The sequence below is a fragment of the Danio rerio genome, chromosome 13 (assembly GCF_052040795.2).
Source record: "Danio rerio strain M-AB ecotype USA chromosome 13, GRCz13ab, whole genome shotgun sequence".
NCBI lineage: Eukaryota > Metazoa > Chordata > Actinopteri > Cypriniformes > Danionidae > Danio > Danio rerio.
In genome coordinates, this window is record NC_141033.1 from 18,051,089 (window position 1) to 18,064,346 (window position 13,258).

Below are 13,258 nucleotides of genomic sequence, written 5' to 3' on the forward strand. Positions count from 1 at the left end.
ATTTTAGTTAAGGTTATCGTCTGTTTCATTTCTAGTAAATGATAAGACTATGTTTAACTTAAATATAAGTTAACTAAATACTTTCTAATTAGCCGTGTTTTATAAAAGGTTTATTAGCTAATGCGGTTGTTTGCTTACTGTGACTGAATCACTGGACGCTTCCATCATTCGCGTCTCTCTTCACAGTTCCCGCAGCGCAGGGCGAGTCAGTCTTAAGTGTCACTGCCTCCAGATCAGCTCAAATCTAATGTCTTCCAACAGCCTGTTCGTTTCTTCATATCACGCACAAACTGCTGAGAAGCGCAAATTGCGAGAGTGTTATTTACTTCGACATGTAAAGTTCACCGAGTAAGTAGACGTTTTAAATATACTGGAGAAACGCCAGGACTCTGGTTCTGTAGGCACATCACTTGCGTTAGGTTTTCTTCATAAAAGAGTACTTATAAATCGAGAGGTTGATTCACAGTTTTGAAAGCAAATATATTGGACGAATGCGTATAGATTTGGATATACATACATTATGAGCCAGGATTGTATTTTTATGTGCACCAGCAGGTGGCAGAACTGCACTGTTGATTGCAAATGCAACGGTAAATGACATTTAATAAATGTCATTCCCTACTTTAATAACAATAATGATAATTTAATGTCATTACATGAATTATTTATTTGTTATTATTTTTAATGGACCATGTATTGGTTACCTATGGCTCTCTTAACTAATTCTATTGGTGGCTTGTTAAAACCAATATGACCCATGAAATATGACCCAAAACACAATAGAATATATTCAAATTTGCTGGTTTTTAATAGTTGATTTTATGGTTTGTTCATTATAAATGACTGCATGACAGAATGCAAATGGAAACCATTTGAATCTTCTCTAATGGTTCGCTTTTTCCATTTATTTATATATTTTTTACCTTTTTTTAAGCAGGACTCTATTAAGGTATTATTAAAATAATATTAAAGTGAATTATCTTTGAGCCTCTTTTTCTAAAAAATATTATTGTTCGTATAAATAATAACAAAACTGTAGCCTTTCAGCATTTAGATCATAAATATAATGAGAATCAATTCAAAATTAAAATCCAAAGTCCTGATTATGCAGAGCTTAAAATATTATTCATAAAGCAATATCTACTAAGAGCAACCACTAAAAATAAAATACAAACATCTGTGTAGACGTTCGATAAATCTGTTTTAAAACCTTATAATCTTTTATTTTATTTTACCACTGTTTGCTTCACAGGAACATTTTTTTTGCATAGCAGGACTGTTTATCATATTTTAAGCACTAAGGCCAATAGTTTTTGCCATTGGATTCTATGGTGATTTGTCACAGAAATATCACTGGAGAATATGCACACAGACTTTTAATTTCAGTCAGCCAGCCCCAGAGCTTCCGGTGAATTGTCACCTCATGCAAAATAGTTGCGTTTAAGATCTGATTTCTTAAAAAAAACAGCAATCTTCACTGCGTGGCTGAGATATAATATAAAGTGGGTATTAGACCAAACAAAAAGCACTGCATTAAATTCTTTTTTTCTGCACCATGTCTTTAAATATACATTAATTTTACCCCGGTTTTTTTAATGGAGTTTCTGCGCTAGCCTACTGCTAATGATGGCGCTAGAGTTTTCACTGTCTTTTGTCTCTTTTTACGCTTTAACAACCAAATTGATGCTTAAGTCTATTGAACTGAATGTATTGTAATTACCTAACAACATCAATACTGTAAAAGGAACTTTATGATATAAAAATAGTCACATTAAGCTTCCACCGGATGTTTATCATTGGCTGAAAAACACCCCATTGTTTGGTTTTGAATAGTTTGTATTTCACCTATGACAAATGCATATAGTACTTATTATTGTACTCATTATTTCTGATGCTGCTTGTTCATTAAATATTAGCACTTATTATTTATTATTTGATATTCATTCATTCATTCATTTTCTTGTCGGCTTAGTCCGGGGTATTTACGAAACGGATGCTCTTCCAGCCGAAACCATCTCTGGGAAACATCCACACACACACTTAGCCTACCCAATTCACCTGTACCGCATGTCTTGGGACTGTGGGGGAAACCGGAGCACCCGGAGGAAACCCACGCGAAGGCAGGGAGAACATGCAAACTCCACACAGAAACGCCAACTGAGCCGAGGTTCGACCCAGCGACCTTCTTGCTGTGAGGCGACAGCTCTACCTACTGCGCCACTGCCTCGCCCTTATTATTTGATATCACATTATAAACAGTAGTTATCTATTAGTACTTCAATATTAGACGCTAGGATCATTTGTAGTTATTGCTAGAAAACAATTCTGATAATGCTGCTCGCAACTGCTTTCTTTTTACTGATCTTCTGTTGTGACTAGTCAAAATGGCCACTTTATTGTGTTTGATAAAAAAAATATTTCTATCTGTGTATTAATACAAGTAGTCTAGTACAACTGGAATAAAAATAGTAGACAACTGCTAAAATGTCAAATTGGTTACTGAAAGAATAATAATTCACTATCGAGGAGTACAAACTAGCAACTATATGTAAATTAATAGCCACAGCAGAAAGAACTGCCAACTTATCCAGCATATGTTTTACACAGCCTAGATAGCATACGAATGTGGGCCACTTTAGGCAGTTATGCGGCATTGGTGGTATTCCTTCGGCTCAGACAAAATGAATGTGAGCCTGAAGTGGCTCACCCGTACAATAGCAAAGGGTGGCCAAAGATTCAAATTCATATTTGGGCTATTTAAGGCAAAGATTTGGCACTTGTGCATGGAAAAATGTGATCTGAATGTGAGCCTAATGTGACCCATGTGTAAAATGAGCAATTTGTCCCAAAGGATAGAGTACAAATGTGGGCCACAGTTGGCAAAAATTGTGGCAAAGTCATTTAAGGGCAATCTGGGTCTAAACCTAAATTGGCTCACAGGAGTAAGTGCAAATGTGGCCCAGTTATCTTAAGACCAAGATGTGCCACTTTTGAAAATATTTGGCACAGTGAGCACTGGCTATTGCAGCCGTTAGCCTATAGTGGCCCAGAGAAGATATGGAAAATGTGGCCCAGTTATATTAACACAAATGTGGACCACATAGATTAAAGTCAGCATCATGGAGAAAAGTGTTTGCTTTAGTTAGGCTCATAGCCCTGAACTGCTTAATATAAATTTTCTTTTGGGCTGCTGTAACTTTTAAGACCTTTGCTTGAAAAGTCTATTCATTACAGCAAACAAGCCAAGTAAAAAATTAAATTAAATTAAGTGAGGCACAACTTGTGATGAAATAATATAATTCACTGATGTTAACCAATGTTTAATCTATTATTAAATGTAACATAATAACATGCTTGCATGTGCCACAGAATTATGAAGGTTTATAAGCAAAAAAAAATTATATGGTTCAACTTCTACTGACAGAGACATCAATAATCACTGTATGAACCTCAACAATGGTGACAATTAATAAAATGAACAAAACTCACAAACATCACAAAAATGATACTAAAAGTGACAAAATCAACAACGTCAACATAAACAGCAGAATCAAATGCAAATAATGAAAATTGTAGCATCGATAACCTATAGAATGTATTCATACAATGAATGCTGAGATTTTTGTACTTTTCCACACCCAGCAAGTGTAAGGTGTAGGCCAGGTCTGGGTCAGAATAACAGCAAACTGTGGCCCAGAATAGGGTCAGTTCTGGTTCATTTGGTTGAATTTTGGCTAATATGTGGCATTGCTTTGGCTTATTTGTGGCCCAGATCTGACAAACAGGAGCGGACCGCCCTAGAGCCATCATTCCATTCATTATGTGGCCCAGATGTAAGTGTCTGGTGCGGGCTGGATGTGGGCCAGAATAAAAGTAAACTGTGGCCTAGAATAGTGTCAGTTCAGTTTCATTTGGTTGAATTCAGGCTGATATGTGATATTGCTATGGCTTAATTGTGGCCCAGATCTGGCAAACAGGAGCTGACCGCCTAAGTCTGGGCCGGATTTGAGCCACATGAATTTTGCTAGCTGGGAGCGGATGCCCTTCCAGCTGCAATACAGTACTAGGAAACACCCATACACTCTTACATTCACACACATACAATACAGCCAATTTAGCTTACCCAGTTCACTTATAGCACATGTCTTTGGACTGTGGGGGAAACCGGAGCACCCGAAGGAAACCCAGCTTTCTTTAACATATATTGTTTTGTGTTCAACATAAGAAAGCATCTCAAACAGGTTTATAAAAGTGGGGGTGAGTGAATGATGAATGAGTTTTTATTTATCCCATTATAGGCATATATTTTAATCTTGTAAAAACTAACTTGTACCAAAAAATAAGCATTAAGGGTAACACTTTATTTTGATTGTCCATTTGAGTAGTAGACTGTCTGCTTAATATCTGTTGATACTGCCCCTTCAACAGACATTTAACTGACTCTAAGAAACTTAGCAAGTATATGTCAATTTACACTAACCCCAACCCTAACCCCAGCTTAACAGTCTACTTATAATCTAATGAGAATTAGATGCAATGTAACTTATATTCAACAAACAGACCATCAAAATAAAGTGTGACGGCATTAAGTGCATAAACATAATGCATGTTAGATGTTAAACTGGCTTGCCACGATCTTTGTCCGTCTCCACAAATAGTTCACACTCACAGTAATAATTTCAGTCACATTATTGGGGAAAAAGGCACCATAAACAACTAATTGAGTTCTTCTATAGCTACATTTCACAGAATGCAGACAAAGAGCCAATGTTCATTATCCATCCCATTCGAACATAATAGTGGAAAGTACTGTACATACAGACACTTGTGTTGCCTAATTGGCGGTTGTTAATTATATCTGGGTATCAAGTTAAGTGCACTGGCGTCAGTGCCTTGACAACATTCATTTAAACTTCATGTGGGAGTGCAGTGTAAATAAGCTTCAATTTTAAAACAACCAATTTTCAGTGTCACAAGGTTTCTCATGGGAGTAACTATGCTCTGCTGACATGTGCTTCTACTCTTGTTAATGTCTGTCAGCTGCCCTTAAAGGGATAGTGCACCCAAAATCGAAAATCACTGTTAAGTGAGAGATGTATTGTTTTGTTTGTTTGTTTGTTGTGAATACTCAAAAATTATGTTTTTTTTGTTCAGACTTCTTATTGAAAATTAGCTGAAACAACACAATTCTTTGGTTGTTTTTTTTTTTTTATTATTGTTTTACATTAAATCCACTTATTCCCAGAGATGGGTTGCGGCTGGAAGGGCATCCGCTCCATAAAAACTTGCTGGATAAGTTGGCGGTTCATTCCTCTGTGGCGACCCTGGATTAATAAGCAACTAAGACGACAAGAAAATGAATGAATTAATAAATCCACTTAAATTTGTTAAAAGGAATAACTTAACTTAATTCCCTCACGCTATCCCTAGACAAATCGGTTGTGTGGAACCCAGCATTTTTTACAGTTAAGAAAGTTTTTGGTAACCTCTGAAATCCATAGTAAAATACCATGTAAGTCAATGGCTACCAGTTTTCCATATTGTTCAAAATATATTATTTTGGGGTATTTCTTGTTCAGTAAATACAAACCCAAACAGGTTTGTGTGAATTGGTTAGTGAATGATGGTATAAATTTAATATCTGTGTAAACTATGCCTTTAAAGGTGCACAACACAGAATTATCCAAAATATATACACTCAAACAAAAGTAATAGCTCTGTCATTACTTATGATGCACAAGTGTGCAATGATGTTTGTTTTACAGATATGCCAGTGGATGATATTGTTGTGTATTTGATGGACTTTTTAAATGGATGACAATTTAAATGATCAAGTGTTTTAAAGGGGACCAATGTTTCTAGAGTGTGTACGTGAAGTTTCACCTCAAAATACCCCACAAATAATGTTTAATGATTCTTTAAAACTCCCTTTTTGGGTTTGATCCAAAATGTGCTGTTTTGGTGACTATCGCTTTAAATTCAAATGAGATCTACAGGACCTACAAACAATTATGCATCAGCATAACAGCAGATTGAAAACAAGACTAACGTCATCTTTGTGGAAAAATGTATCGAGATGCACAGCTGTGTTTAAACAACTTATAAAAGTCATTTTTAGGTCTACTTTAAAGCAAGATGGAAATTGAATTAATAAGTCAGAAAATATTATTTTGTGCCATTGTTATTGTTGTAATGTGGATTCTGCTATTCAATATATTTCCAACAGATTTCAGAGCTATGTATTTAGAGTTGACATCAATATGTCAATGGGGCTTTACCATGAGTAGTACATTCAGGGGCGGATTCAGTGGAGGGCCCTTAGCAATTCCAGCCGTTGGGCCTAAAAGTTATAAAATACACCTTTTGTACTTTAATTTATTTTTTTTACTTTTTACTTCTCTTATATCACTCCTTTTCTACATTTTATCTTAATGCATAATAATAATAACGACATGTAAAGCATCTTGTAAAAATTTTTAATTTCACAACTAAAAATTATATATAAACTCTTTCATTTTTAAAAACGAAATCTTTACCTAATTTGACTGCTGAACTATTGAGGGTGGGGGATACATTTGTGCAGATGTAATAAACATTAAACATTTATCTTTTTTAGACACTCATCATACAAAATATGGAAAAAATGCTTTATATAATTTATAGGTATCTATATTTATTTGGGGGCCTCAGATTTTCTGGTGCCCTAAGTGACACTTATCTTGCTTATTGTTTAATCTGCCTCTGACTAAATCCAGGTACATCAATGCACTGATGATAACTCATAAAATTCAGCCTATTCACTGCAAAAAAAAAAAAAACTGCAAAATTGTTGCAAACAATTTATTTGTGTTAAATTTAAACAAAAATATAGTAATCTAGTAATTTGTTTGTTTAAATTCAGCCCAAATAAATAGTTTACAACCAAACCAAAAAATATTGTAAATCCAAGGAATCATCTTTGAATCATTTTTTCATTGTTTGGAATAAGCTGTTTTCCTGATTCACATGCAGGCCAATAGCAATGCAAGTAAAATTTGTTTATAAGACTTGATTACTGTTTAACTTTGCTGTTGTCTTATTTGCCAACTTATTTGAGCTGTTTTTAGTAATACGCTTCCTTTAAAGAGTGCATTTTAAGGAGTTGTTTTATAATGAATGCGCTTCCTTTAAAGAGTGCATTTTAAGATAGGAAGCAGTGCCATCACGACATATCCTAATCTGGCCTCACTTCCTGTCTCAAGAGATATTTTTATCTGATTGTTCTTTAGAGTGAAAAACTGTTAAAGTCACAGAAAATTTTGCAACAGGTAGGAAACATTGCACAGCACATTTCTATGGTCTCAGCAAACAGTGACTAACCTAGTCCCTCACATCTCTAATAAAAATGTGATGTTTGTCATGGCTGTATTGTCATGGGTTATGAAAGGCAGATATGATCTAAGTTAGCTGTTTGTTATTATTACTCTCTTCCAACTCACAAACTCTCCCACACGGAAAGAACCTAAATATATGTGTAGAAAACGATTTTATATATGTCACATATATAACATAAATGTTTATATAAGTTCTTTATGTGTGGGCTGACCATAGAGTTTAGTTTAAAATGGCCCCTTAACCCCTTATTCACTGTATTAGTGCTAATATTCCACCTGAATAAGTATATGACAGCATGTTAATAAATTCGGAAATTGAGTGCACTGGCACTGGCGTGTTCTGTCATTTGAAACTGACAGAACATGTACTCTGTCAAGAAATTGAACATTTATAAATATATAAACAAATTACATATATGATATAACTGTGCCCACAATTGGATCTGCAGTTTAGAAAATAGATGGATGGACGACAGCTGTTTGTGCCATTTTCTGGCATGGTGTGTCACTGGAATTAATGAGCATGACCCTCACAGCTCATAATGATTTTCCAGCCATAGAGTGTACAGTTGTACAGGAAATCTGCAAAACAAAATCACAACACCTCTTTTTTTCCAATTTGTTATTCATTTTCTTTCAGCTTAGTCTCTACTTTGAGTTATCACAGCAGAATGAACTCCTAACTATTCCAGCATATGTTTTACGCAGTAGATGCCCTTCTAGCTGCAATCCAGTATAGGAAAACACCCATACTCACCCATTCACACACACTTATACACTACGAACACTTTAGCTTATCCACTTTACTTATAGCACATGTATTTGGACTGTGGGGGAAACCAGCACCCTGAGGAAACCCACGCAAACTCAGGGAGAACATGGAAACTCCACACAGAAATGCCATCTGGTCCAGCCGGGACTCAGACCAGTAACCTTCTTACTGTGAGGTAACAGTGCTAATCACTGAGCCATCATGCCATCAAACTTGTTATGTTACAGCCCTATAAATGAATTAAATTCATTAATTTCCTCAAAAATAACCTGGTGGCTTGCTCTAGGAGAGTTCTGGTGGTTCCAAACTTCTTCCATGTACAGATGATTGAGGCCACTGTGCTCACTGGGACCTTCAATACTGCAAAGTCCAGACATTTTTCTGTACCCTTCCCCTAATTTGTGCCATGATGCAGTCCTTTATTGATGGTCTACTATGGACAATTCCTTGGCACTTGAATTGGTTTATGTTCTGACATGCACTGTTAAGTGTGGGACCTTATATAGACAGTTGTGTGCATTGCCCTATATATACACTGTATGTAAATTTATGTATAGACAATTTAGCTTACCCAATTCACCTATAGCTCATATCACACAGAGGAAACCCACGCGAACACAGGGAAAACATGCAAACTCCACTTAAACCAGTTACCTTCTTGCTGTGAGGCAACAGTGCTACCCACTGCTCCACCGCACCACCTTACATAAATTTTTATGTATTTAAATGTTACATTTCTTTCATTTTATCATCATGTGGTATTGTTTGCTCTGAGGATTCCGAATTGTGAGGAACATTATAGATTTTTAGAATAAGGCTGTAACAACAAAATGTGGAAAAACTGAAGCTCTGCATAGAATTTCTGAATGCACTGTATATTTGGTTTTGTGCTTTATTTTTTATTTGTCATAAAATAATAATGTTACATTTGGCATTTTTAAGTAACACAAGCATATCTGTGGCTAAAGCTCTAATCAGTACACTTATTCATCCAGATTATTTGACTTTTGTATTCCCTACAGCAGCGTTGTTCACTATATATCTGTAGTTTTGCAGCAGAAAGACTTGTTTTTAATTTTTTGGTGTCTGTTGAAAGTAATTTGTTAATTGTGGTTAACTGGCTTTTAATATGCTTTATGTTTTTCAGCCAATAATAAACTTCCAGTGAAAGGACGAAAGACGAGAGATGAAAGACTTTTTTCGCAGGCGCCATCAGGCTAGCGTTGAAAATACTTAAAGATAAAGTTTAACTTAAAGATAAAGTTTAATGCAGTGCTTCTTGTTTGGTTTTGTTTACCCACTTCATTTCGTATTTCAGCCAGGCAGTGATGAACGCTCTTTAAAAGAAGTCAGGTCTTAAATGCAGCAATTTTGTATGGGATGAAGTTCTGGGGCTGGCTAACTGTACAGTACCCCATACTAGACAGATTATCAGTGAGGAGAATAGTGACTAATTTTACCAGGTTAAAGAACAACCAATTTTTACTTATTGTTTGCAGTTTAACAGATGTTATTGCCATAATTCCTGCAATCTTCTTGTGGGTACAGAAAAAAATTTGAATATATTCATGATAAACAAAATATTTGTGACCCTGGAGCAAATTGTGCTGTAAACATATCAATACTTAATTTTTTGGACAATAATAGCTATTGCCAAGAACCATTTTTTAAACCTTCAAATACCAGATTTTCAAATAGTTGAATCAAATACTGTCATATCTTAATGTAAAAAAAAAGCATAGTTATGACTGGTTTTATGGTCATATTTGTGAAAGATTTCATGACTGACTTCCTGAGGTATTTTTGTGCGAGAATATAGGTGTGTTCAATTCATGCATTTTTTACTGCTGTTCTGCCCACAAGGAGGGGCCAAGTTTTAATTTTGTATTACAAATAGGAGAAAACTTTTTCTTCTTTCACCTTAAAACGGTTTTACACTGTTAAATCTAGCATAACCTTTACAGAAATAAATACAATTGCATACGAAGTGAGTTTCCATGAGAACTGATAATTCATCATTAGTTCATCATGTTTGCATCTGACAAACATACATCCTTTTCACCTCATGTTATCTACTCCTGTAGTCCAATAAAATCACTCAGTCTGTTATAATCCCACGTTTATCTCTCTTTGTATGTTTGAGGTAACTGATAACTGACTGGACTAATCTTTTTTTTAGTTACCATGTTAAAAACTCAACTGGTCTCCGATAGGCTGTGAACTGAACTCCGCATAACCTTAGTTCTTCATCCATAAAGCCAACAAGAGCTAATGATGGAAGACATCTAATGAAGACAAGTAAACACTCTTTCAACTCCCACTGTTACTGGCTTTCAACTTCGTGTGAACTATATGAGCATCAAGGATGGATGTTCTACAAAGCCATAGATCATAGATGAAATGCTGCTTGTGGCTGATTTTAAATAAACAGCGACTATCGAGAATAAATCAAAGAAATTAGTTTTCACATGCTATCCAACCAAGGAAAATAAAACCTCAAATTGTTGGTCTTGTGGTTTGTTCATGTACATTTACGGGTTTAGCAGACGCTTTTACAAGAAACTTAGAAGTGAAGATAAAAGAATCACTTCGAATCATTATGTAATTAAACTCAATTCTCTCATAATCTCAGAGAATGCTTGCTGCACATGAAAATGTCTAAAATATTATTAAATAAAGACTTTTTCAGAAAAATAACAGGATATTCTTAAAGATAAGAATAGGCTGATTACAAATAGCTATTGTAATTATTACTCAGAATTAATTGTATGTACACACTGTAGACACTGGCCTTAGGATGTTAGGATAGATGGGACCCATAATTTATAAATATATGGAAGAAAAGTGAATATCTAATTTATACTAAAAGTTTAGGCTGCCTATATACACTACAGAACTCTTGTTGTCAATCCCTTTTGTAAGAGCAGCAAATAATAACTCAACTTCTAGTTGATCATTTGGAACAGTGTCAGAAGGTAGATTTTTCTGATGAATCATCTGTTGAACTGCATCCCAACCATAATGCAGAAAACCTATTGGAACCCACATGGACCCAAGATTCTTACAGAAATCAGTCGAGTTTGGTGAAGGAAAAATCATGGTTTGGGGTTACATTCAATATGGCGTACGAGAAATATGCAGAGTGGAGGCAACATCAACAGCCTGAGGTAAAGACATTTGTGTTCCTAAAACGTGGATAGGCGACAAGACTTTTGTCAGGTAGGTTTTTTGTTTGGTGAATTAAATTGATATTTTTTAACATACTAACAATTATTCATTCACTTCTTTTCGGCTTATGCCCTTTATTAATCTGGGGTCGCCACAGCAGAATGAACCACCAACTTATCCAGCATATGTTTTATGCAGCAGATGCCCTTTCAGCTGCAACTCATCACTGGAAAACATTCATACATACTCATTCGCACACATACACTACGGACAATTTAGCTTACCCAATTCACCCATTCCACGTGTCTTTGGACTTGAGGGGGAAACTGGAGCACCCGGAGGAAACCCATGCAAACTCCACACAGAAACGCCAACTGACCCAGCCGAGGCTCTAACCAGTGACCTTTTTGCTGTGAGGCGATCGTGCTACCCACTGCACCACCATGCAGCCCAATCGTACTGACAGATTTTCTTTATTTAAATATAAACTTGTCTTATACCTTTTTCAGAAAACATATTGATATGCAAGTCATTTTGCTTAAGTAAAGATTTTTGTTTGTAGATATACAAATTAACAAAGTGTTTGTGAATAACTTTCTATGGGTGTTTCTCAGTACTGGGTTGCGGCTGGAAGGTCATCAGCTGCATAAAACATATACTGGAATATGGCAGCTCATTCCGCTCAGGCTACCTCTGAAATAGAGACTAAGGAAAATTAATGAATTTTTTATACCTTTTTTAGAAACTTGATGTGAAAGTCATTTTACTTACAGTTATTTCTTGTTAGATAGGAATTAATTTTTAATTATTTACCAAATGTATTCACTTGATAAAACTAAGCCTATTTTACTGCAATAGAGCAATTCCACGCTTTCACCAAAAACAAAAACTGTTTCTAAGCATTTTGTTTAAGCAAGTATTTTACAGTACTTTAGAAATACTCAAAAATGTCTCTGTCAATGTTTTAACTATTATATTTGATTTAACAAAGTCACACAAGTGGGAATTTCACATCTGTCACATCCATAACGAAGTAATGACACATCCACATTACTTTCTCCTCATAAATGCAAAAATATTAAATAAAATAAAATCAATCATGTTTGTTCTATAGTGAGCCATTCTTTTGATGAGCATTATTTTTTTTGGGATTGTGCAGTTTAAGTCAGAATTTCTACAAAGCATGTTGTATACTGTAAACTTGCATACTTTTTTGGACACATCCATATCACATATTTATTTCTCTCATTTAAAGTACAAAACATGTTTACATATTGATATTTTTCTGATCCCTTAACTCTGTTTTACACAGATGCCCTTCCAGCTGCAACCTATCTCTGGGAAACATCCATACACACTCAACCAGCGTCCTTCTTGCTGTGAGGCGACAGCACTACCTACTGCGCCACCACGTCACCACAGGTATTTCAAAATAATGTTACCATAAAATTTCTCTGTGAATTTAGGTTTTGAGTTTTTTTACTGCAAATGTCACATCCATAATGCTAGAATTGCTCAATAACAACCGTCGTTGACAGATAATGTATGAATACAGGAAGAAACGACTTCTTTTTCTCTGACTGTAAAACGCTTATCGTGCACTAGTTTTAACACAGTGACAGTTACAACGAAAATAAAATTAAATGTATGTAAGTATAACTAAATCACATAATTAAAGCACAGACTTGCACAGTCACATTTACCAAAAATCCACAGCAAACATTCTGTGGTGTAGCAGAGCACATGTTCCAGCGTAAAATCCCCCTTCCACTAGTTATGTCATGATGCATCATCTTCACAACTGTGCAGCCTTTTTTGCCTGAAATATTAAACAGCAGAGCACGCCCACTTGGGAAAACCAGGTGTGTCTCAGGAAAAATCCCCGCCCACTTGACCGTATATGGGCACAATACGGGAAGTTGATTGACAGCGGGCAGCAGCTGCT

The 13,258-nt window shown here is 35.5% G+C and overlaps 1 long non-coding RNA gene across 1 annotated transcript; it reads left to right on the plus strand.

Moving 5' to 3' along the window:
• The first annotated feature begins 8,813 nt into the window (after nt 1-8,813).
• LOC147834166 (uncharacterized) lies at nt 8,814-10,132 on the plus strand. The gene is made up of 2 exons (XR_015505850.1): nt 8,814-9,431; nt 9,472-10,132. It is a non-coding gene; the product is annotated as an uncharacterized LOC147834166 (long non-coding RNA).
• The last annotated feature ends 3,126 nt before the right edge of the window (nt 10,133-13,258 follow it).